At 32.7% G+C, this 24,222-nt stretch overlaps 1 protein-coding gene across 1 annotated transcript in view; it reads left to right on the top strand.

Moving 5' to 3' along the window:
• The window catches only part of LOC115877640, a 105,283-nt gene that overhangs the window by 71,215 nt on the left and 9,846 nt on the right, over positions 1-24,222 (top strand). The window contains exon 3 of the mRNA XM_030893885.1: positions 13,551-13,622. The gene's annotated coding sequence lies outside the window, so the exon portion shown is untranslated. The remainder of the gene's footprint in view (positions 1-13,550; positions 13,623-24,222) is intronic.

Below are 24,222 nucleotides of genomic sequence, written 5' to 3'. Positions count from 1 at the left end.
CTTTGACTGCCTTTCTCTACATCTAACTTCGTTTTCCTTTGAAGCTATTAAAAACAAATCAAAGGTAGTTTTAAATCCGGCAACATGGCACAAACGGTATCGGTTTGGGTCGAAAAGAATGCTATTTTGGAGCGGAGAAGTACATGGGGGGCAGGATGAGGTAGGTAGGCGCGTCACGGAGGACCTCTGGCGGTCAACGCCTGCTAACTGTAAGTCGAAGATGGGCCAAAAAAGGGGGAGCGCCCTTTTTTTGTAGTCAAGCAGAGACCTGAATAAGGATTTATGGGGTGTTGTTGCAGATTTTAGAACAAATTAAAACAATTCCTGTAATATATTGTACATACACCATGGAGTAACACGGTATACTAATCATAAGTATCAAAATAAACAGAACTAATTGAGGTAACTAATACACAGCTCGGGATCTCTACTACCAGAAGTTAACAGAAGAATTAAATTATCGTGGAGTATTTATTGAAGAAACTCAATCATATTAAAATCTAAAATGCCACTTTATCTAAGGAAGAGAACATTCGACCAATATGTATCAGTCATGCGAAACCTGGACCTGGACATTTAAAACGGACATTATAAGGAAAAGCACATCGCTCAATGGAACGAAATATGCTGGGAATAACCAAGAGAGGCGGAATAGAGTTGATACGACAAAAGAATCAGGTAATAGATGTCATCTACAGAATGAAGTCCCTTAAGTGACAATGGGCAGGACACCTGGCATTCCTGGCAAGGACACAAAACCACAAAAATTAAAGTACGGTACCCACGAGGAATCATGAGACCTGGAGGAAGACCAAAACTTGAGATAGGACCATGATATTAGGAAGTAGGCATAACTTGGGCCCGCATAGCCAACAATAGACAATAATGGACCCAACTACAGAGTATCTAAATATGCAAAGGAGTCTTTGAATAGGCTGAAAATAATGATGATGATGATAAAAATAAACAAATAGTTAACAAAACTGTGCTAAAATCTACTCGATATATACGAAATATTAAAAGAAAAAAATCTGGAAACCATTATTACTAATATTATTTATCTTTTTTTAGCATGTCGCGTCATTCGTCTTGACCTAGATTCCGTCTGGTGTAAATCGTGTTGAAATAATGTTTATCGAGCTCTTGATTTACATTTAATTAAATTTAATTTTATTTACACATCAGGCGGAAAATAATTTTAATATTTATCTATTTATTCCGAGGAGTTGAATTGCCCTAGCAATTAGTTATAAAATAACACGATTGTGCTCGTTTGGAATGAAATGATTATTTCAGTCAACTGATAAAAATTGAGATTAATTAATTACATGTCTTTGTTGTTATTAATGCAGTCAATAGACTTTTTTTCTCAACATTAATGAGTCATGTGGCGGAAACACTGCAACCTCTAAGGCCCGTCGTGTATGTCTTCTTTCTATGTCTGCACCTACTGTCCTATTCTGTACCCTACACCAACTTGTGCAGGTCCTTGATAGGATGGGAGCATAGTTATCCAGTTCTAGCTTTGCTTTCCCAAATAGAAAATGTCGTTTGAGATCCAGAGACTCGCATTGACATGTTATGTGCTCCGCTGTTTCAGGATCATCTATTCAGACCTTTCGTTAGCACCAATAAGTTCCTAACAGGTGGTATTATTATTATCTTTGTAAAATTCGCAAAATAAAACTATTAAAATTAAAGAGAATGACAGATTTGAAGAGAAAGTTCGCTAAAATACAAAGCCGCGATAATTTCCGAGACTTTTCTTTGAAAATATAACAAGTAAACAAAACTCTCGAAAACGAAGTAGAAACTAAATCGGCAACGGAATGACGTGAAAAGTTGAACGGTGCGAAATGAAATAGTACGTTTTGTTGGCCTACTATGCTGAAAAACAGGCCAAAAAAATCAACTGGACTATACTTGTAATCATTTACTTCCCAATCTGGCGGACTTAGTATGGGAGGCTTAAAAAACGAAAATATCTAGACTGGAATCGACTAGTTCAAATCACACGGCTGAAAAGACACTTGGCTGACATTGACTTTTACGGCCTCTTTTTATAAATATTTTCATTATTTTTGGAGTTTCTCCGAATATCGTCAAAACATGAAATCAAAAATTCTCTTCCTATAATTCTTACGTCCCTTTAACTGCGATATAAGAAACAGGCGAGTTAATATTCTCACTGAGAAAGTTTATAAAATACCTTTAAGTAAAATCTCTTCCGATCTGCGGTAAAATACCTCTATTCTTATTTAAATAATTTCAATAATCTATGCTTTTATTTATGACAACCACCTAATAACCTAACTTTAACGTCAATTGACAATCCTGAAAAATGTTGTTCACCAAAAAGTAAATACAGTTCTGAATTCGCTAAGGCCAACTTATTTTTTATTAATAAAAAATTACCAACTTTCGTAACTTGGTCGGCCATATTGCTTTTAAAAGATTTGTATTGTCAAGGTCAAATGTAGCGCTAAACTGTATTACTGGTTGCATAACTGCATTACTGCTACATAACCGCAACGTGCATTGAGGAACCTGGCTATCACAAGTGCCAGATGGCGAAGAACGAGTGATAGAATATTACAGTCGAGTTCTATCCAAACCAGAAAGGAATTACTGCGTTACCCGGAAGGAGCTGCTAGCAATTGTGAAGGGAGTTGATCATTTTCATAAATATCTGTATGGCCAAGAATTTTTAATTCGGACAGATCATGCGGCTCTCAAGTGGCTTATGGAGATGAAACAACCTGAAGGCCAAATAGCAGGATGGCTCGAGAAGCTCCAGCAGTATCACTTTACCGTCCAACATCGTGCTGAAAAAATGCATGGTAACGCAGACGGTTTATCCAGAAGACTCTGTCAAACCGATTGTAAGAACTGCTGTAAAACGGAACAACGTGAAGGCACTGTCGTGATAAGGAATTTTAAGCTTAGAGCTGATGAACAGTGGACGACGACACAATTGAGGAAAGATCAAATGGAAGATCCAGACATCGGAGCAATACTACGGCTCAAGGAAGGTGAGAGACCACCGTGGCAGGATATTGCGGACAGAGGGCTCATTTTTAAAGCTCTCTGGGCTCAGTGGAATTCACTGGTGATTGAGAATGGATTGTTAAACCGCACGTGGGAAAGTGCGGATGGTAACAACAGTAACAACTCAGTTACTGATACCAAGGAAGAATACCCAGGTATTGGAAGAAATTCGCTGTGGTAAAACTGAAGCCCATCTTGGAGTAAACAAGATCTTGAGCAAGCTGAGAGATCGTTTTTACTGGGCGGATTATTGCGAAGATGTCAAGAAATGGTGTCGACAATGTAAAATTTGGGCAGCCAGCCAAGGACCAAGCACTCGATCTAGGGGAAAAATGAAACAATATAACGTTGGACTGCCATTCGAAAGAATTGCTGTTGACATTGCAGGCCCACATTGCAGGCCCACGGGATTTCAACAGGACGATAGGGTATGGTTGTATAACCCACAGCGTAAGAAAGGAAGGTCCCCAAAATTAACTCCAGCATGGGAAGGTCTTTATACAGTCATCAAGAAGATAAATGATGTTGTGTACCGGATTCAACGCAGCCCTAGAAGTAAGATGAAAGTAGTACATCTGGATCGATTGATGAGATACCGGACAGGAAACCTTGATCGGGACGATCAAATTTGAAAAGGGGGCAATATCAAGGTCAAATGTAGCGCTAAACTGTATTACTGGTTGCATAACTGCATTACTGCTACATAACCGCAACGTGCATTGAGGAACCTGGCGAATTCGCCAGAAAGTTGAAGAAAATTACAAAATTCTTTAGAACGTTCCAGAAACGATCGCCAGGGGGTATATAAGGCCCGCGCTTTGGCAGTTAGTCCAGTCTGAAGTTTGATAATACCGCGCTTTAAATTGTGAAATACCGTTAGAGTAATACATTGGATATTTTTACACAAATGAAAAAGGAAAGTAGAGATAAAGGATTATACTATATCCGTATTGTAGCACTGTTGTGGTCCTCTTCAGAAGGGCCAACTTGTTGAGGGTCTTTTCGGGTGTGGAATTAATGTACACTGTTGTTTTTTAATATAACTTAACTTTAATTATGATAAACTAATTACAATAGTTACTCTGAGGGAAACTGTGAAAAATAATAACGTGTTGAAGAGTAAAAAGAGAGTTGAAGAGCAAGAGTGTTGAGCAAAAGAAGTATGTGACTGAAACAGGGTTTTAGCAAAAAGAGATTCGAGGGCCTGTCTTGCAGTTCCTTAAATAATATCTAAGCTACAGAAATGCCAGAGGCGTACAGTTTACATTTTTATATCCTTAATCTAATATTCAGAGCAGTGGACGACACTGCCCTAAACTTACATTGTTCAGATAGACAGACGTCTGCAGAAAGCTATATAAATTTATGATCAAAATTCCCAACAGTAATAGTTAAAGTTATCAATTAGAATTATATTGTAGGGTCGTTTATGACCTCAAAGGTATGAAGGTTTTTATTAGAGATGGGACATTCCTAAACTAATATTACAAATTTGATTAAAATGAGGACGGGATTATAACACCTCCCCCTAAGAAAATTTTTTTTTCCATAACAAAAAATTAAGAGAACAAAAATCGTCAAATTAAACAATAAACAATACACACAATAACTACACTATTCTAAGAGTAAAAGTTTGAAAATAAATAAAAAAAAGTAAAAATACACTGAACATTTTAGTCTTTAATTAGTCCATATGAACCGATGGTGTTCTAGTCGAGCGTCGACCACTTAAGTTTAAAAATTCCACGGCTGAACGATTACTTGGGAGTCCACTTCTTCCAGCTTCTTCTTCCAATATTTGTTCGAATTGGGCCTGAGTTATTGGATTTGGAGTATTAATATTTGTATTAAATAGTTTAATACAGCAACCTTCAGAGAGGGTCCTGGGCTCCTTGGTACAGCATATATAGTAATCTTCTTAGCAGGTTGAACAGTCCACACCATTTTAGAATATTATACAATAAGATGATCGTTACAATTGAACCAATTGCTGATAGTCCAACAGCGTACCAGTATGAATGTTGCACAATAAATGGTTTCTTCAATTATAGACATACAATTGAGAAGATCGTCCAACTGTTTAAGCTTGTGATTAGCGAAGTTCAGTTCATCCAATTTTAAATTTGTTATCTTCACTGGCTCCAGATTTGATGGGGTTAAGTTAAGTTCTTGAATTCTTATAACTTGAGGATGCTTGCATATGAATTCGTTTTCGGTGGGTTTCGTACAACTTGATAGATCCCACATCGCTACGTGATATATCTTACTAGTTTAATTACTGAATTGATTAAAAAAAATGTATTTATATTTAAAAATTGTTAGTTTAAATTAAAACTGTGAATACTAGCTTTAAAATTTTGAATAGTATTTGAAATAATTCTTATTTGTTGTTTCATAGTAAGTTGAGTTTCGTGATTTGCAGATAATAGATTTTTTATGGCTTGGTCATAAAATTTTGCATCGTCAGCATCAGGTATACCAAATAACCAATTAAAAGCGTATGAAGCGCCATTAAAAATTCCTCTTTTACTACGTGAAAAAGTTTTATATCCAAGCATTCCATTGACAGTATCATCTTTGTCTTGAATTTTGACATTCTATTTTTTAAAATAGTCAAAGTATTATAACAAAAATTATTATCGAAACCTGAATTTTCATTACTGTGACATAAATTAAAAGAACCTTGATATATATTATTAGAGAATTTAGTTTATCATTATAATAAGATAAATTTATGTGTGTGAAAAAGAATGATTTCAGATCCGGATATCTTTGCATTTCCCAATTTATGATAATATATTCCCGTTTGTCCAGGTAGATAAGTTATATGATAATTAGAAGTGTTAGAGGGTAATGGAAAAAGTACAATAAGGTATAAAAATAAGGCGAACATTTTAATCTGAAACAAAGGGTTTTATCATGTTAGTATGATAGATAATATCTTTTCCCAATTTGAATTTGAACATTTTTTCATTAAGTACTTTTGTTATTTTATACGGGCCTTTAAAATTAGGGGATAATTTTTTTGCTTAAGCCTGGAGAAACTTGTTTATTTAATATATATACTAGGTCATTAGGTTTTATAAATAGTCGTTTTAATTTTTTGATCGTAATGTTCTTTTGATTTAAGCTTTGATTTAATTATATTTTCTTTCGCTTGGGTTTGTGTTAAATTAAGTTTTTGTTTGAGACTAGTTACATAATCATCGTATGAATAATTAAATTCTGGTTCTTGAGTTAAGGTAGTTGGAAGGTAAGCCTTATTACCGAATAATAATTCATACGGTGAAAATTTGTGGAAGTATGAATATGTGTATTATACGCAAACATTGCAAATGGTATAAGTTCATCCCAATTATTTTGTTTATTATTTATATAATGTTTAAGATATTCCTTGAGCGATGCGATCGCTCAAGAGCACCGTTTGTTTGAGGGTGATATGGGCTACTGGTTAAATGCCCTATTTTAAATAATTTAAAAAAGTTCTTTAATTAATTTGGACATGAAATCACTTCCCTGGTCAGAAAGGATTTTAGTTGGTATTCCGAACAGTACAATGAATTTAGTGAGTTCATTCGCTATAGTATGCGCTTCGTGATTTTGAACTGGAACAGCGTACGAGTATTTAGTTAGGTCGTCTTGCATTGTAAGAATAAATCTGTTTCCATTCTCGGTAATGGGTAATGGACCAACTATATCAATCGCTAATCTTTCGAAGGCCTTTTGGCTGGTGGATGTAATTTCCATAGGGGCCTTATTTGGTTTATAATTAGTTTTATTTATTTGACACGAAGGACAGCGTTTAATATATTTTTGATATCTTTCTTCATATTGTTCCATTTATAACTTTCCTTAATCCTTTTATAAGTTCTGGTATAACCAGAATGTCCAGCTAATTAGAATCATGATTTTCTTTTAATATTTGTTCAATCTCTTCCCTTAGTCTCAGGTTTATACTTTTCTCTATTAATGACATGTACGTTAATATTAGTATCTTTAAATAAATAATGAATTATTTCGTAGTACATAGATTTTTTTAAATGTGTACAATAAAGTGAAATGTCAGGTAAATTTATTGTTTTCATATCATCTTTTATTAACTGAGTTCTTAAATTACGTAGAGAATAAAATACATCCTTATAGCTTAATTTATCAAAATGAAAATGTTTTGTAATCATTAAATAGCATAATTTATTTTGATTTTTTAATTTGTAAATTGAATATAAATTAGGAGATATTATCTGATTAATATTGTAGTCAAAATTATCTTTAATGTGTTGCGAAAATGGATTATTTTCGTCCAGATCTGAAGAAAAATAAATAGCAGCAGGTAAATTATCGAATAAATTTGAGTTTTTTTAATATCAAGTTTCGGGGTAATTTCTGAGGTTTGATAATGATATTTAATAAAATTTTGATAATCGTCGTCTTTAGATATTATAGTAATGTTGATATTTCGTGAGAGAGCATCTACATTAGAGTTTATTCTGCCTGGTTTATAAACAATCTGATAGTCATATTCGTCTAATAAAAGTCTCCAACGAACTAATCTACTTCCTGGGTCCTTACAATTAAACAGCCACGTGAGAGGTTTATGGTCTGTTACTACAGTAAATTTCCTTCCATATAAATAGCAACGAAAATGTTTTATTCCATAGACACCAATTGCCAGTAACTCTTTTCTGTGGTCGAATAATTTTGTTCTGCAGAATTCAGAGTACGACTAGCATAAGAAATGGGTAAATCTTTGCCTATTTCTCCTTGACTTAGAATAGCCCCAACGGCATAATTAGAGGCATCGGTAGTTAATATAAACTCTTTCGTAAAAATCTGGGTATTGGAGTATAGGTTCAGGTAGTTAAAGAGTGCGAAACAAGTCAAAAGATTCTTGGCATTTATCAGTCCATATAAAAGGTACATCCTTTTTAAAAGTGATGTAAGCTTGGTTTAGCTATCTTTGCAAAGTTATTTATAAATTTACGGTAGTATCCTACTAAACCTAAAAACATTCTTATGGTTTTCTGATCCTTAGGTACAGGAAAATTGAATATAGCATTAGTTTTTTCGGGATTGGGTTTTACGCCATTTTCTGAAATAATGTGACCTAGATAGGCAATTTCTTTTCGTAAAAACTCACATTTATCAGGTTGTAATTTTAAGTTATTAATCCTTAATCTTTCAAAAATATTTTTTAATACGTGATATGTGCTCGTCAAGAAAAGCGCCATAAATATAATTATATCGTCAAGGTATACAAAACACTGAAGCCCTTGTAGTCCGCTTAGAACTGTATTCATCAATCTCTGAAAACATGCAGGTGCATTTTTTAATCCGAACGGCATACGGTTAAATTCATAATGCCCTGTTGGTGTGCTGAATGCTGTCTTCATTTTGTCGTTCTCGTTCATTGGGATCTGATGGAACCCAGACGCGAGATCAAGCGTAGTAAAAAATTTACTGTGACCTAATTGATCTAGTATATCCTCTATGTTAGGTATACTTAACGCGTCGCCTACAGTGATACCATTTAATCCTCTGTAATCGACAACTACACGCCATTTTTGTTGTCCAGATACATCTTGTTTTTAGGAACAATCCATAGGGGTGCAGACCAAGGTGAAATCGAAGGTTGTATAATACCTTGTCTCAACATTTTATCTATTTGATTATTTACTTCAGCTTTATGTATTTCCGGATATCTATAAGTTTTTGCGATTGGTTTTGATTAGTTAAATTAATTTCGTGTTTCATAGTTCGCGTACAAGTTAATTTATCGCCAGGTAGGTGAAAAATATCATTATATTCCGTACATAAATTTAAAATCTGTTCTTTTTCCTCAATATTTAAATGGTCTAGTCTAAGGTTTTGATTTAATAATTTATTTCTGCTAAATAAATCTGTTGAATTAGTAAAGATATTAAGAGTTTTAGCATTATTATTTAATGGTTCTAAATAAACTGAAAATGGTTTTAATTCGTATTCTGTTACTCTAGTGTTTAGAATTGTAGCAAAAGCTTTTTATTAGAATTGACCTTAGTAATAGCTTTTGATAAGTAAATACCCCTTTCGAGTTCTAGATTAGGTAATATTCCTTCGTTTAAATCAGAGTTTAATACATTAACTTCAATAACAGTTTCTGTTCTGGGCTTTAAAATAAGATAATTATTATTATAAGGATTAATATTCATTTTTTAGATGTAGCGGAAAAGGTAGCGAGTCAAGAGAAATAATTGCTTTTTTAAATCAATTTGGGCGTTTTGTGATTTAATAAAGTCGTATCCGATCAGACCGTCATAAGGGACGTTTGTTTTCTGATTAAGAATATGGAACTTTATTTTCAATGTATGATTCCTAATATTAAATGGAATTATAGTACTACCCGCCGTTAATACAGGAGAATCTGTACTTAAACCGTGTAAGGTTAATTTCTCGCTAGGAAAAAATTTAGTAATTTCAGGATTTAACTTATCTAATTTGATTAAAGATACACTAGCACCTGTATCTAATAAAAATCGAAATATTTTATCTTTATTATTAGAAAAATCAGACTTAAATTCTAAAAATATAGAGTTGTTATCGTCACTAAGAATTTTTAGTTTTCGAAGACCTGTAACATTTTGATCGATTCCTCCAGAGGGGTCTTCTCCGCCAGAGGAGCATGGGAGTTTAAAGATAGTTGATTATTTGTTACGGATCTAATATTCGATACTTCATTAGGTATTTGATTCTGATTCGATACCCTGTTAAAATTTTTATTTTGTATATCATTAGGATTTTTGTTTTTGTTAAATACATTGTAAGAATTTTTATATTGCAATTTCCTACATTCATCTATTGTATGTCCGTACTTTTTACAATATTTGCATTGTTTAATATTATTATGTTGACTATTTGAAGAAGGTTGATTAAATGTATGATTAAAATTATGATTATTAGATTTATTAGAATTGTTAACATGAACTCGGTAATTTCCATTAGATTGCGGATAATTTTTACAACAATTATTTGTAGAATGCGAATTGTTACGACATATTTTACAGTATTGGTTGCTTTTATTAGTTTTTAACATATTTAATATCCTTTCTTCACAGAGGGCAGCATTATGAGCCTCCTTAATGCAATTAAATCCTTTATATCTTAACATTTGTGAAATTTCTGGTTTAGAATGGTAAATGAATCTGTTTAAAGTTAATTCGCGTATTGTTTGAGTTTTACCCGGTAATTCGGCATCGTTTCGATAACTCTGCTGAGCAGAAGAAATCGTACGATGGTATAAAACTTCTAAACGTTGAAAGAAATCATCTACGGATTCATTAGAATTCTGTCTACAGTTATTTAGTTCTTCTATTAATTGGACATAATGTTTTCGCTCTTTATATAAATCTTTTAACTTTTGTCGTAAAATTTCCCAAGATTCAAAGCTTTGTGTTGTTAGTTGCTCTTTTGCTGTACCTGATATTCTTGATAATATAAAATATAATAGAGGCAATTTTTGATTTTGACTGGCTAACTCATTGGCACTATTACAATTTGCCAAAAATTGTCCTAATTCGTTTCTATCACCGCTAAATCCGAAAGGAATCAACTTACAAATAAAATCTAACGATAATGGATCAGTATTCGAATTGGTATTCATGATGAATTTTGTTAATAAATTTAGTTAAAAAAAATGATTAATAAAATTTTGTAAAGTACTTTTTAACGGAGTTAAAAAAAATACTAGTAAGTTATATAAAACGTTCGATACAAAATCTAAACAAATATACAAATTCCACTTACCAACGGTATTCTCCTGGACCAGTTTCCTGTTTTTCCTCCTTGAGAATCCTTTTGTCCCGTACTATCCCGTCCTGTCCGCAGCGCCAATTTTTGTTGTGGTCCTCTTCAGAAGGGCCAACTTGTTGAGGGTCTTTTCGGGTGTGGAATTAATGTACACTGTTGTTTTTTAATATAACTTAACTTTAATTATGATAAACTAATTACAATAGTTACTCTGAGGGAAACTGTGAAAAATAATAACGTGTTGAAGAGTAAAAAGAGAGTTGAAGAGCAAGAGTGTTGAGCAAAAGAAGTATGTGACTGAAACAGGGTTTTAGCAAAAGAGATTCGAGGGCCTGTCTTGCAGTTCCTTAAATAATATCTAAGCTACAGAAATGCCAGAGGCGTACAGTACAATTTTTATATCCTTAATCTAATATTCAGAGCAGTGGACGACACTGCCCTAAACTTACATTGTTCAGATAGACAGACGTCTGCGAAAGCTATATAAATTTATGATCAAAATTCCCAACAGTAATAGTTAAAGTTATCAATTAGAATTATATTGTAGGGTCGTTTATGACCTCAAAGGTATGAAGGTTTTTATTAGAGATGGGACATTCCTAAACTAATATTACAAATTTGATTAAAATGAGGACGGGATTATAACAGTACATTTTTAGACAACTTCTTTATTTTTAAGATTTTGATGGTCAAACATCAACAATTTATTCCCTATGTTTGGACTAAATTTTCTCGAGAATAAAGCCATAATTCAAACTTCACATATTGAATTGAATTCAATTCAATACGGAAATAGATTGAAGTTTTGTGATTACAGTGATATATAATGTATATGGTTTTGTAACAAATTGCTCGCTATTTTATGGCAAATGCTGAAGCTCTGTAAATATTAATCAAGCCTTAATCAAAGCATGTATGTTTGGAATTTTAGGTGTGACTTAACACGACAGGATCGGGCTAAGCTTTAGGCAGATTTCTGAAATATAATATATGTATATTTCCTTGGGCCACACACTCGCCTTACCCGACCCCTGAGAGCGACCCGAAAATACAGCGTAATAAACTCTTAATGTAAAAAAATTTATTTGATTTTTAAATATTAAAAATAAAGTAAGCCGGAAACAAAGAACTAACTTTTAATACAAAGCAAACAGAAACATAAGAACTTTTTTTGACCTTTAATAAACTAAAACACTCATTCGTGTAAGCACCGGCAAAGAGAAAAACAATCGCGGAAAATGTATCCACCCACACACACTAGTGCACACAATAAAAAACCAGTAATAAAGAAAAGACAAATAAAACTCATTCTAGACCGACCTTCAATGCAGACCAGGCCAGAGTACCGATAATTACTAATATCATTATCGGAAAATTTCATGTATATGCCTATTTATTACTCCTATTTTTTAATGAATATTACTGAATCTGTGGTAAAAAACATATAAAGTGTATTAATACTTTCCAACGAAGTTCCAGTTTTGCAACACATAGTATATTAAATAGTCATACAATTAATGGGGAGATTTTTTTTGGCGTTTCCTGTTGTCTCGTTCAATTTTGTTTCGTTTTGAGCTATTTCCAAAACGTGGCGGTATCTGTACCCGAGGCAAAACACTTTTTTCATAAATCTCAGTGAAATAAGTAAACTTAGACGTTTCTAAAATTGCTGTTGTTACGATGATATTTCGTTAATTACATCTTTTATGTTTATATATACTACACAAAATTATATTTAAACACGCGTTCATAGTAAAGTAAATATTTAAGAACAAAACTATTCACTTAATCTGCAGGAAAATAGATGCAACATGTTTATTATTTAATTGTATTATAATTAATTAGTATATAAAATTGTATGTTATGTTTGTTTACGCGGCCTTAATTGATTAATAACAGTAGTATTACTTGATGAGTATACTGGCAACATCATCAATATATCGAGCTGATTGGGGAAATTATTGATTGACCCGATGTCAATAAAATATACTTCAACATATAATAATAACATGGTTTGATATAAGTCCATTCAAAAATAAGAAATAATTAGACGAATTTTGATACATGGTTTTTTACTATATTGTAATTAATAATGTTATACAATGATTAAAACTAAACATTCTTGTGTAACCTTGGAGGAATAGCCAATTTAATTTACCATCGGCAACTGTTTTCTAAATGCACTGTTTTTGATTTTTCATATCAGTTTAATATAGTGATATTACATTACACTTCATTACAGATTTATGATATTTATTGGTACTCCATCTTTACTTATTTTTCTGGAGCCACCACAACGTTTGATCTTGATTACTTCTTGCTATTTCACAAAATAGTACGATAAATAATAGTACTAATAAATAATAGTAATAATAGTACGATAAAAGTACGCCCATGTAATAAAAATTATTTCCTACGTTTCCTGAAATAGATCGATACGCGCCGTGATTGGTTGTTTGTTTTTTATTGCTAATCCAGACCAATCACGGCGCATCTCGATCTGTTTCGGGAAACGTGGGAACTAATTTTTATAACACGGGCATATATTTGGATTTACTTCTGAAAGTATTTCTAGAAATATTTTGCGAAATGTTTCACGAAATATTTTTAGAAATATTTCGTAAAACATTTCGGGCATAGTGTAGAGTGTAGAGGCTGTTAAACATGAAACATCTAAAAGCGCGGTTTATCAAAATAATATTTTTTTTTGTTATTTTCAGATAATGGAAATGGATTGTTCGCGGACACTGAGCCGGCTCTGGTTCACTGCTGGCTAAAATAAAAGACTATCGGTAAGTTTTTTTGTCTTCCTTAAAATAAGACTATAGTTAATTTTATCGAAAATAGGGTGCAAGTATTTAAATAAACCTGATTTAAATCAATATTTAAATTATGATTTAAATCAACGGATTATATTCCTATAACAATTATATCCTTCTAAAAATAAAAAGTTACACTTGTAACGTTTAAATACTTTTAATAAATCGAAAAATGATAGTAAAAGATATAACAATGTCAGGAAATAAATGTATGTGGCAACTTGACATTTTTTTACAGCAGAGCTACCACCTGAATCCCCAGCGGGAAATTTAAATACCTGTTTGGTTTGGTTTGTGATTTTAGAGAATTAATTTCGTATGAATCCAGACTTCTAAACGGCAGATTTATTTTGAAATCGTGAAATGACAGAAATCCGGTATTCGAATATTCGAATACATTTGATTGGCAGACTAATGCTGAACTAGTTTTTTTCTGATGTTTTATATCTTTTTTGAAAAAGCCCTATGTTGATCAAGCTAAATTCTGCCTTCTCCAGTTTATCTTTCCAGATTTCTACCGCATAATTTCTACCGACATTTTGTTCTGCAGTAAGTATTTTGCACTTCGAACATTAGATGATATTATTTTTATTCTATTCAAAAACATCACACAAATCCGACAAATCTTTTAGTGTGTTTCTTCTAGTTTTTCTTATTATTCCGAACTTTTGTAATATTCTTTTTGGCTGGCGTATTCTCTAGGCTCGGCAATGCCTGTCTGTCAGACGAAAATTAATTTACAGCTCCGTAGCCAGTCGACGGCTGCTTTTATCTTAAGAGTTTCCAAGTGTGTAACTGGGCCAGGGTCCCTTTTGTGTGCCTGAAGAATTCCATGTTCGCTGGAGTTGCGATCAAGAAGACACAATAAGGCCTGAGTACCTACAAGTAAGATCGTATATGATTATTACAAAAAAGTACTTTCACTAAACATTATCTTTTAAGTAAGAATTTTACATAGAAAATTAAGTTAAAGCGTTAGGACTTTACGCTGCTATGACGTTGGAGCCCTAGTAAGGCAAGAATAATCCTAGTCAAGTTTTTTTTTTATTTTTACATATTTATTATTGATTAATACAATTTTCAGTAATGTGTTTCTTCATTTTTTTTTTAAATTATTTATACGCGCATTCAAAATTTCAGCTAAATCGGAAAAAAAGTTTATAATAATATATTGTCTAATGTTGTATAGATAAGAATGGTACGGAACCCTTCGTGCGCGAGTCCGACTCTCACTTGACCAATTTTTTAGGTCTCGCAACACAATTCTTCCTCTATAAAAAGTTGTGAGAGATCTCATGTAAAACCAAGTCTGTTTATTTTATTTAGTCTCTCTTTAAGCACCTATTCAACAATTTTGTTATAAATTGTTAGTATCAATATTAGTCATCTTCATATCTGTAATAATTATAATGACTTGGCAATTGCACGATTTGATATTCTATTCTAATTAAAAAACTTTATTTTTAAGGCACTATTTAGATTTACTTAGTAATCGAGATGGTAGATTATTCTTTTATAATTATGGTGCTGGTGCAATGGGCTCTTTCACTATATTTTGGAATTAGCATAATTGAATAAAGCAATTAATTCTAGAATTTTCTGCTATCTCACTTTCGAAAAATTTGAAGTCGTTCTTAAGAAAATAAATAAAAACAAAAAAGCCCAGAATAAAAATCCGCACTTTATTTTTAATACGTCACACCTGGCATTTTGAAAAGCGGCAACACGGCCGCGGCCAGGCCACCATGCTGACCCTCCACCACCTCCACACCAGGCCATTCAACCTTTTCCAATATGGCGGAGATAGAAGTGCTTTATTTGGCGCGTATTTTAAAACCTGTTTTATTTCCAAATAGACATTTTTCACACAAATGTCGGGTTAGATTACGTAATATTTCACTAATTTTTTAATACACAGGGTGTCTAAAGTTCTCCACATAAGTATGGAATTTTTTGTATTATTACTTTTATGAAAACATCAGTTAGTTACTTTTTATAAAAAGGTCTGCTTTCTCAGAAAATAGGTAGTGTTAAAATATTCAAACTTAAGGTAGCATATATAGGGTGTTCAAAATCATCGGAAAAAAAATAACCAGAAATATATGACAGAAAATAGCAATATAAACTAAATATTCATTTGCAAACACTTACCATAGTTTAGAATTTACTGAACGTTTGATAAAAATATACTATTATGGACAGTATAGGAAGTTACTTGTCTTAGTAAAAGCCTTGGTAAATGCTCTTGGAATTATAAACTACACTGGCTTGTGTCAAAAAATATGGAATATTTTTTCTATGTTTTGCAGCATTACACAAATGGGAATAAACTTAAACTATAATAGGTGAGGATAAATAAAAAATATAATGTGTTTCAAGATTTTATATAGAAAAAAAACTAAATGCCTTTTTGGGGGTTCGTAAGTAAAACTTACGCTTAGCTTAGTTTTCTTTACTCTTTCTCTTTACATAGGGCATTGTCTTTGTGGTAAAGACGTCATTCCTTTTTTTTGCATAGTTCTTCAATAAAATATTGGATATTCTGAACAAGATATTTTCAAATGTCAATGTTGTCAATATCTTTCTGTGATCTTTTTGATGTAAAAAGCTTGATTCTTCTTCCAATATTTTACTTATAGTGAGGTAAGTGTAAGCAGTAGCCATAACTACATCCTCACTAGGGTAACAGAGGTTTTGGCCTTTGGCCTTTTCGAAGCATATTTAATGCACTTCTTACCCGAGAACTACTAGTAGGAGTGAAATTATCTCTTTTAATAGCTGTCAACCATTTTTTACGAAGCTCGTCATTTTTGGGGAATATAAAAGCAGAAACCTTTGGACCCCCTCTATAATTCCCGTGACGATTTGGAACAGAGCATGTAAAAGGCATGCTACAATAAAATGTTAATACCTAACCTTTAATACCTATCTTTTGATACTGTAAGTAACCATTATAATGTACTATGCAGACTGGCGGCGAAGGCTTTTTACTCATTTAGGTGTAATATCTTGATAAATACTTCTAGTTCTTACCTTAAAATAATTAATAATAGAGGAGTACGACAAGCACAAAAGTTTGAAATTCCCTATGTGGAATGTCTGGTTTGGATTTTTATTACACTATTATTTTATCACAATTTTCTGATCACACCATGCACTGAACACTAAGAACTAAACAAACGTGTTGCAGAAGCACAACAAACTAGAGATAATTAATTATTTCTGGTATGCAATCGGAAAGAGAAACCACTACCGGCTTTTCAGGTTAAAGGTAAACAATTTAATAATGCGCTGCCTTCGCCGCCATATTTGCCTTGCCCATATCATGTTGATAAGCCTTGAGTTGAGGTGGTGCTGGTCAAATCAAATCGCAATGTTGCCAGTTGTTGGCTGGTGCACGAGCACGGTTCTGCAATGTGATTGGGCGTATTTTTCATACGTCATCAATTGGCACTTTAAAATTATTTCAAATTAAAGCAATTTTGAGCGCCTATAAAAAAATTATTCAATGTCATGGAACTATTTTTTTTTGGATAAATATACTGAAAATAGTCTTCTATTTCAGATTTTGTCCTTGAATTGGGTATTTTATTTTTTGTGAAAGAGCCCATTGCCAAGTCATTATAATTCTTACAGAAATAAAGATAACTAATATTGATATTAACAATTTATAACAAAATTGTTGAATAGGTGCTTAAAGAGAGACTAAATAAAATAAACTGACTTTGGTTTTACATGAGATCTCACAACTTTTTATAGTAGAAAAATTGTGTTGCCAGACTTGGCATTTTTTTACATTCTATGTTTTTGATGGGATAACAATCTACATAATTACTTTTTATCGTACGGCTAGCGTGAATGAATGAATGAATCATTTTCGTTCCCCGTAAAACGTAGGGCGTATCGATTCGTCGACGCATCGGAGTCCCCATAGAGAGCCTGCCCTGCTGCTATAGGGGGGACTCGAGCCCCCTTTGCTGGAATCGGGGAAAAATCGATGGATGGTCGGCCGTTGGTGAAGGGGTGCCGGTGCACAAGACGGGGAGGACCCTGCTGTTCCATTTTCCCATACCTTCGAACGGGGGATCATCGTAGGGCCGTACTAGAGTTGGGCACTATCGAAATCTTTTTAATTCTGAAGGAAAAACGAATAGGGTGGGGGGATTTTCGTGTGCTTTGCAGAGTTTCTAGCTTATTAGTAGAGATACAAAGATGCTACACACAAATTTGTCATAGCCTCTTTGGTTTCTGAAATAGAGGGTATAATTTGAAAATGTTACATTTTTCCGTATCTTGGTTAAGTTATAATCAGGGTTGGGTAACGACGCGTAGTAAATTAATTTTCTAGTGTGTGTAGAAAAGTAAGTAGAAACTATAGAATATTTAAAATTTTAAGTAGAAAATGTATAAAAGCTGTGAACAGGTACAAAATAAATTTTGTATATTTAAAGGCGTTTTTCGTTTTTTTAGAGGTTCTATTTTCTTTAAATTCTATAAGTGTTAAAACTCTAATATGTATGCGCGCACTATCTGTCTATTCTGTGACGGTACTAACTCTACATTTGTTAAATAATAATTAACACTTAGGGATATCGTTATTAGTTTATTTCTTGTACTAATCGTTGTGATTGAAGCATTTGAAATAAGTATAACCTCAAAAAAGCTTACAATATACAAAACTAATTTTCTAAGTCTGAACATGTAAAAAATGTAGAAAATTAATTTCCTACGTGGAGAAAATACGGTAGAAAGTATACAATTTTCTACCTACCCAACCCTGGTTATAATTTATCGAAAGGGTGAAAGCCGAGTCCTGTAGAGTTTTATTATTTTTTATTTTATTCTACTTACTCTATACTTAATTTCACAATGTAAAAAAGAAAAAAATGGTGAAGTGCGAGTCGGACTCGCGCACGACGGGTTCCGTACCATTCATTATCTATACAACATTAGACACTATATTATTATAAACTTTTTTTCCGATTTAGCTGAAATTTTGAATGCGCCTATAAGTCATTTAAATAAAAATGAAGAAACACATTACTAAAAATTGTATTAATCAATAATAAATATGTAAAAACTAAAAATAAATATGTAAAAATATGTAAAAATTAAAAAAAAACGATTAAAAAAAGTCGCCTTGACTAGGATTCGAACCTGCCTTACTACGGCTCCAACGACATAGCAGCGTAAAGTCCTAACGCTTTAACCACGCAGCCACCGAGGACTTGAAAGGTTCTATGTAAAATTCTTACTTAAAAGATATTGTTTACTGAAAGTACTTTTTTATTTATAAACATTTATTATATAATAGGGTTCTCGTTTTTACCCTTTGGGTACGGAACCCTAAAAATTAATGAGTGAAAGTAAATTGATACTAAAATAGACTTGAAATGGATTTGGAGGGTTTCAGCATATTTCTTTTGAAGATATTCCTACTTTAACATACAAAACTTAATTAAATCTTGTTTGTTTTTGGGGACCACTCCTTATACAAAAATGATATTTCCAGTGGTCTATAAGTTGTAGTACAGGTACAGAAAAAACACAAATATCTCGACCCTCTTTCTCTCAAGAAAAGGCAAATTTCGGTCGATTGTGCCCATGTCTAATAGGTGCCCCCCTTCGCAAAATCGATAGATCGGCCAATCTGCCATCTAGTGTGTTGTGGAGTTCCAGCGAAAATTGAGTTTAGAGAGGAAAACAACGTGTTTAGTCAACGCCTCCTTAAACACTAAAGCCTCCCCTCATGTACGTCATAATATAATCACTAGTTAATAGTTTAAGAGCCAGAGTGGTGTTTTTTTTTATTTTATAGTAGCTGGATTTCAGCAGTATATTTTTTTCAGCGTATAAAGTTTGGTACGACTGATCTGTAAAACCGTCTCAGATAATGAATTTTGTCAAAGCCCTGAGACTGTATGATGAGTTATATCTTAAGGAAGGGACACATCTTAATCTAATTAATGATCTACATCTAGATGTTAGACTGTTAGAAAATAAAGATGTTGTAAAGTATTTTAAATATTTGCAAATAAACAAAATACCTTACTGCTATCAAACTTTCCTCTATATTAAATCATGTTACTCATTGTTTTCCTCGAGCGGAAAATTCGAGGAATCCAAAACTCGTTAGGAACATCGGGGAAACTTCGTATAGACCGAAGAGAAACGACGACGAGATTTTTCTCGGATTACTCAAAAGGAATCGCCGCTGTATCGCGTCTATTTTAAGACGCTGAATTTATTGACCTAGAAAATGCGCCTCGCCGCACCCGATAGCCGTGGAAATGAATTTAGAGCCGGTACTGTACCGAATAACAGCGGCGGGTTCTCGATAAGGGTACACGTTCACCTGAACCCCCTGAATTTAATGCTTCTTCCTGAGAGAAAAATTTCGGCATTTTTCCATACATACCGGTTGCGTCTCAAAAATGGCTCACCCTATAACTTTTTTTATTTTTTTTTTTTAGATAAAAAAAACGAAATTTGGTATGTCATGGTATGTCATAAATTAGGATTGATTTACGTATTGAATTGTTTTTGGTTACTTCCTGTTTTACCGGAAATTACTACAGCTTTTGGATTTAAATGACATTCTCGGTATTTTCGTACTTTATTCGCTAGAAAATGACATTCTGAATACAATGACATGTCATATGTCAACTTTTGACATTCTCGCTTAATAAAAAATCCTATTTTAAAATTCAATCTGGAGTTCCATGGCCATGTTAAAAATACTAATTTTTAATCAAGGAGCCTTGGAAAAATAGATTTGATCGTCTAATGTTTTAGTGTCTTGTACTGGCTTGGTTTGGTTGTGTCTTGTACTGGCTTGTTAGAAAATGCTCAAATCGTATTTTTAATCATATCTCAATTTTTTCAAATGGAACAAGGGTGGTTCATTAGCATATATGGAAAAAGCATTTTTTTACGAATAATTTGATACTACACACTTGTATTTCGAGTCAAATTTTGGTTACGAACCAAATGTTCAACCAATGAACCAATAATTTCAAATAAACCATATGCGAAAATGTCAAAAGTGGACATATAATATGTTATTCTATTCAGAGTGTCATTTTCTATCGAATGAAGTAAAAAAACTGAAGGTACTATTTAAAAATCAAAAGTTGTAGTCATTTCCGGTGAAACAGTAAGTGACCGAAAACAATTGAATACGCCAATCAATTCTAATTTGTGTCATATACTAACATACCAAATCTCGTTTTCTTAACTGAAAAAATAAAAAAGTTATAGTGGTGAGCCACTTTTGAGACGCACCTGGTATAGTCACGAAAATCAGCGATTTTGGTAATTTCGTGAGCCCACGTGGGGCCGACGTGTTGCGACGTGGGCAAGAGTGTACACATGAGATCTGGGACAGACGACACACGTGTGATAGCGTGGGATGGCGTGGAGTGACGTGGAGTGGAGTGGAGTGTTGCCTATTGTGTACGCAATACATGTAATTAAATGGAAAAATATACGTACAGATCTTCATGACGTGGGGTAGCATGGCATGGCGTGGCGTGTTGGCTAATGGGGTCCCGGCATTAACCTTGATCGAAAATAGCTGAAAAACAAGAGTCTAAAAAAATAATTTTCTCTCAAAAACTAAGTCTTCAAAGGTGTATGTGTATGTATTCTGAAACTGCATAAAATTTTATACAAATTCTGAAATTTACATAATTTTATGACTATGTTTACTATCTAAACTATCTTTCTAATTAAGGTCTATGAAAATGTGTAAAAATGGCCAAAAATTGGCATTTTCTAAATTATTACATTTGGGGAGTACCTTATTTTTGGTGTTACAACAGCTTAATGAAATACTATAATTGACCGCAATACACCAAAACACTTTACTTTTAAACACTGGACGCTCCTTTTGCTAACCATGTAGCGTCATCACCGCTTAAGTTTTTTATTAATATATCTTTAATTATTGTGTAAGCTGTGGCGTCATCATGTTTGATAATGCTATCATAGTTATCTCACATCAAAAACTAGTTTAAAAAGAATGGTTGAAAAACTCGATTTTTATTCAAACCAAAATATATTAACCCTAAAATCTGCACAATTTCAAAAAGGGCACAAAAAATCGATAAGACTCTACCTGTGATTCGACTTTAATCATTATACCATCGTATTCTAAGCGATGAATCGAATCTCACGATTCATTTTTAATATTCATTCGAATGAACGACTCGTTCAATCTTTCAATCTTTGCCAGGCTCGGTATAATAGCCCCAACCCAAATTAACATTAAATACCAATAAAAAATAACTCTATTTTTAGAGTACGTAAACGATAATATTATTTTCTATCCAGTCCTATACGGATTCCAACATTCTTTTTATTCCACAGATCGCGTAAACATGAACGACGATAAAAATAAAACATTTCGTGATTTTTTACGCGTTAATGAACTTTGTTTACTACATTACTATGTCGGAATGAATTTAATGGATCCGATAACGCTTCGATTTGAAAAATATGCTGAAATAATCATTAAAATATTTTTTATGTATCTAATTTAGGTCAAATTTTTGTACTAAAACGATTAAAAAAACACAGATTAAAATAACATATTTGTATTGAAATTTAATATTGTGACAGAGCTTACAACTTACATATACAGGGTGAGTCTCAAATAAGCGCAAATATTTTCAGAGCTGGTTTTTCAAATAAGTCCAAAATAACCCAGTTATTCAAATTTGAAAATCAAATGCACACTGCATTTACCAACTAATAGAATCATATCAATTCTCTCTGATGTAGGAAAAGTTTGCATTTTCGCCAAAATTTCTGAGACATTTTTTTTGTTTTAACTGACACAAAATGATAACTAGTTGTTAAAGTTGGACTAATTAGACAGCTATGTTGAAGTAACGTCAGACATATCACTGCCACCCTAGATTTTATCAAATAATAAAGATCTACCCAGATCAAATTATGTAAATGAAAATATCTAGGAAAATATTTGTTTGAGGGGTAGGCAACCTTAATAGTATTTTGAAGAGACATGAATTCTCCATTGAATATCGTAATAATATACTGGGTGTTCCATTTAAAATAAAAGAGTAACATGCTTTTAAAGGTGACCAATGTTCAATATTAATTTTGTCTCACCCTGTATAACTTTTTGGATCAAGTTTTAATTTGATTTAAAGTACAATAGTTAGTTTCACTACATATTAGGCTATACTGGGTAAATTCCAATTTAGGTAGCTTTTATTGTAATTTAAAAATTGTTCCTTATTTCTAGAAAATGTTAAATATGTCAAAAACTTTACATTTTAGTCATATATCTCTCTTATAAAACTCACCTTTATTTTTCTCCCTAAATCCGAAAATCAATTAATATATAAGGTGTTCTATTAAAAAAAAAAAGACAAATTTGATATGTAACTTTTTTGTGGACTCCCTGTAGAACTCTCTATATTTTTAAAAAATGCTTTGAATTAACCTACATATGCTCATAAAATTTCATTTCAATACAAACTGTCGTTCTCCTTGGAGCCTCCGCGGCGTATGAGAAGCACCACCCTGTATGCATTTTTTATGAAAATATCATTTTATGTGTAAAATTATACCAAGAATGATTCATCGATCGTCATTTTTAAGCTAACTTGACGCCGTTTATTTTCGATCGTACGGTATTTTAATTATATGGCCAATGATTTTGTATCGCAACAAAGAATTATTTTCCAATAGCGATGGAAATTTTTGTTAAAAATTGGGTTTAATTCCGTCTAGTAACAAAATAATTGTGTAACTAACTGTTTTTCGGGAACTAAGCTAATCATTGAGTCGAGCCATGTTGTTGGTAAACAGAAATTTCACAATAAATTCGACAAATATGAATTCCCCAGCGCATTCGCCATATTTTAAAAACTACAAACTTACCACAAACTAACTTCTGTGACTTAACTGTAATTTTACGATATTAAAATAATTATTTATTTTATTTTCTTGTTTACGGTTTATTGTTTCATATTTTAATACTGCCTGTATGAAATGTAGTATATTTTGTCCGTTTATGGCTAGCCTAACCAAGACGATATAAGCTTTAAGCTTATATTAATTCAGTAAGAAATAAACACATGTTTTGTTTAAAAATACAAATACATGTTTTCTTTCAACCAGGGTGCAAAAAAATCGTAATTTTTTTTTATTTTAATCGGATTTTTTTGATTTTAATCAATTTTCTATTTAAACTCCTATCCTAAATGGCCAAATCTTTCTAACTCTGCCCAATATCGATAATATTAACACTTCTACGGGGCGTGTCGTTTTTCCGTATCGGCCACCGATATATTTTATTCTGTAAACTTTGCCGATGCCCCAATTTCCGGAAAAAAATCGCCCGCTTGGATCAAAGGGATTTTCAAATCAAACAGCCTTGACACCAGCAAATTTTTGAATTGATTATTATAGTCCTCGGGAATATAAAAATATAACCTGACAACGGAAAGACAAGAAACTAGTTCTGCACTTGAGTTTGCGAATGAAATGTATTCGAATACCGGATTTCGGGCACTTCACAATTTCAAAATAAATCTCTGCC

The sequence above is a fragment of the Sitophilus oryzae genome, unplaced genomic scaffold, assembly GCF_002938485.1.
Source record: "Sitophilus oryzae breed Bouriz unplaced genomic scaffold, Soryzae_2.0 scaffold_1060_pilon_pilon, whole genome shotgun sequence".
Taxonomy (NCBI): domain Eukaryota; kingdom Metazoa; phylum Arthropoda; class Insecta; order Coleoptera; family Curculionidae; genus Sitophilus; species Sitophilus oryzae.
Note: the sequence above shows the minus strand (reverse complement) of the source record. Positions and strands in the feature narration are given on the sequence as shown.